The following is a 3,664-nucleotide window of genomic DNA, read 5'->3' on the forward strand; positions in this document are numbered from 1 at the left end:
CACTGCACAGACTTAAATTTAAGCGCAACCTGAGGCACGCCTTTCCGTGCGTCCGACGCGCAGGATTGGTTAAATTTTTACAACTCTACCAGGATTCATTTAGACATTCACGGTGGTGGGCGGGGGCTTATTTTAAGCCCAAATATAGACTACCTCTCAATTCGCAAACAGAGACAGCTGATTTCCTCTTTCAGACCATGAATGTTTGTAACAAAAGCAGAATGACATGTTCTCTCCCCTTTGAACTCAAAGGTGCACTTGTTTAATTCGACTTGGTGCAAATCAAAATGCTTATGAAAAGGAACTGTAACTACATACTAGTTCCAACAGGACAGTTAATGACACCATCTGCCTTTTCTTAGAACCTACCTACCTGTCTGTATCTCTGTATATTCATCGGGCTGAGAGGATCTCAGATCACTGGAAGGCCACAACGGACACAACATGATGCAGTTTTACAGATGATTTACATGTTTAGTGTCTCTGTCGATTAAATCAACTAATCGATAAGTCGAAACAATTGTACTAGTGTTAGTCGAATGAGAATTTCATTAGTCGAGGACCACCCTACTAGTGACACCATATAAAAACAACATGGAGTATGTCATTATTATGAATCAATGTCTGAGGAATGTTAAATTCGTGACAGGAGAGGGTGGAGGACATAGTTGCAGAACTTTCTGCAGCCTATTAAATGGAGATGTGAGTCAGAACGGTCATTATCCCCTATAGAAAAATGACCCATATGGGAAGAGCTGCACTACTTTCCGTTAGTTTAGTTTGCGATCATTCATTCCTTGTCATTTCCCACCTGCCCTCCGAAGCACTGAATAGAGCAGCTGCATGGCAGAGCTGGAGCAAAAGCAGGTCTTCACATGATTTGTATAAAGCAGCTACAACAAGGCCGGATGATTGGTACCTCTGATGTCGAATGCAGTCTCATTTTCCACCTGGTTTCACCAGCGTCCTGGGGTTTTCTATTGATTATCCTTTTAGAAGACATCAGAGAATGAAGCAACAGGGTGAGGTCACAGCTACTGCTTTTGGCATTAACCCACTGAAGATGTACAAAAAGTACAGAGAGTTCAGCTAATAAGGGTATTTTAAAAGGTGAATAATGCACCATTCACATTGCGAGACAGGATGGAAATCTTTTTCACCCAAGTCTGACATCAAACATTTCTTTAAGCTGTCAAAAAGTGCCTGTGTGTGTGTGTGTGTGTGTGTGTGTGTGGGTGTTGGAGAAAAGAGACAGACGAAAGACAAAGGGAGGGAGCATTAATTATTGCTTCACAGCCAGGGCAGAGTGACTGCTGAAGGGAACTCTGTGAAAAAAACAAGTCAAAACTTTTCTAGCTGTGGCTTTGCTGTCAAAAATAAACCGAAACGCAATGTCACGGTGGGGCAGTGTGCAGTGAGCTGTGATCCGTCTGTGTTCAAATGCAGAACACACAGAAGAGTGACATGCTGAAGGAGACACACACACACACACACACACACACACACACACGAGCACGATCCCCCAGGAGCTGGAACACGGCTGCTAAAGACGAACCTTTAAAAAAAAGGCAGTGGAAACACATTGATCTCTCAGTGATTTGGAGACGAGGGAAACTAAACGAGGATGAGAGGAACAAAATGAGTCCCATGCTGCGGAAGACAACTCCCAGCCATGACAGCGGTCGTCATGGTGCAGTCACAGAGCTGCTGCTCTTTCCACAGGAATAAATTGATACTGATGGTTCATCTGTGCTTTCACCTCAGACATGTGGACGTGAAGCACGAGCTGTACTTATGATATATTATAATTACCGAATGAAAGAGGACACTGTGTTTTGTTCCCAAATATGTTACATTTGAATTACAGAAAACCTGCTTCAATGTAGCTATGGGCACCTGACTGTTTTAAAACGACAAGAACACAATTATCTTCTCTTCAGCTCGTTCTAACCTTGCAATATGTAGTGCATCTTATTTACTGTAAGGGAAAGTGAAAGTAAAGCATGTCCGCCAGTGTGTTTTGATGCATCTTACTTCCTCAATAACAATTTTACTCTGCTGAGAGAAAAAGAAAGACATCGTAACATCGAAGTCAACACATCCATCCTTGTTTTACAAACCTTTACATTAACATTAACAAATAGAAATAATAAAACACAAATGTAAAAGTAAACATGTAGATAAAGTGTGATTGACGTTAAAATGACTCCTGGAATAAACCATTAGATTACAACCAATTTATTAAATTAGAGATAATTGCTGTTATTTTCCATAAATTTGCATGTAATAAAAAAAGAAGTTAATGTTACATGAAAAAATATATTTTTTATGATTTCCTTTCAAATAAACAACGTAGTTCAGTCTGGGAACTGGTGGTTTACCCCACTTCACCCCTGGATAGAGACAATCCATTCGACTCATTGGACAAGCGGACAGAGCTGAACCCAGAGCGGCAGAGCGGCGGAGCGGCAGAGCGGCAGAGCGGCATCAATACAAGCGGCTCGTTGCTGCCATCTGCTGCTCTCACAATGCTCACAAACCATTAGCCATGAAGTGAGAAGTTCAACACCAGAGAGAAAACCAGACGTCTTAATAATATAGGTATATATTTATTCATACGTACATATTCATTTATATCGGTTAATAAAAAAAAAAGAAAAAAAAAAAGGAAAAAAGATTTACAGTAATTATATGAGCTACAGTCATTGTCAAAATTGTTTTTTTGTTTTTTTTAAATGTTCAGGTGTCAATCTAGCATGAACACACGGCAGATCACCTCTCGCCCTCTGTCCTAATCCTCAACCTTACTCCAGTGTTTGGGACATGAAACAAACGCATCCAGAGCACAGTACCTGGACCTCCGTGTAAACAGGTGGAAGGTCTGACAGAAGGACAAAGAGGTGTTTGATACTGTGAGGAAAAATAAGTTTGCATTGTAGAGCCTGTAGTGTATGTTGTACCATGAAAAAGACTGATGACAGGATGTTTCTTCTGTACATATAAAACCATCAGGAGCGGGTTGAGAATGAGCTGTAATCCATTCAATGCCTTAAAAGCACCTGATGTTAGCTGCACTGATGACTCAGAGCAGAGCAGGACAAGCAGGTGTTACAAGTAGGTGTTACAACCAGGCTCAGTCTTAAACTTGAAACTTTTTCCTCCAGTTAACCACCTTGTCCCCGGAGCAGAGTGACAGAGTACATTAGATATCTCCGCCATTTTGACTCTTAGTTGTTCCCTAATCTCCCATAAACCCCATTCAAACAAAACAGATCAAACTGGATTACACTTGGATTAATCTCAGTTTGTATTATCCTGCCTGTCGTAGCCGTCAGATGTCAAAACGGAAATAATCATCATTCTGCGGTGCGTCTTAAACCAGCACGGGAGAACATTTGAGAGTGGTCAACAATCCACACTGGGTTTACCAATGTCTGTCTTGTCGTATGTATCTGGGCAGGGTGCATTATGGGAGGGCATAACAAATGAAGGAAAGCACACGTATGGGAGAAAAATCAGATTCTGCTAAAAGTGGCACACAATGCCTGAACAGCCATCCTGAGGACTTCTCCTTGATGGAAACATTCATTAAGTAGAACCTACATCGTACATAAGTCATCATGAACTCCTCCTAAACTCACTTTTTTTTTTTAAAAACTCCAAC

Source organism: Cottoperca gobio, chromosome 8, assembly GCF_900634415.1.
Source record: "Cottoperca gobio chromosome 8, fCotGob3.1, whole genome shotgun sequence".
NCBI lineage: Eukaryota > Metazoa > Chordata > Actinopteri > Perciformes > Bovichtidae > Cottoperca > Cottoperca gobio.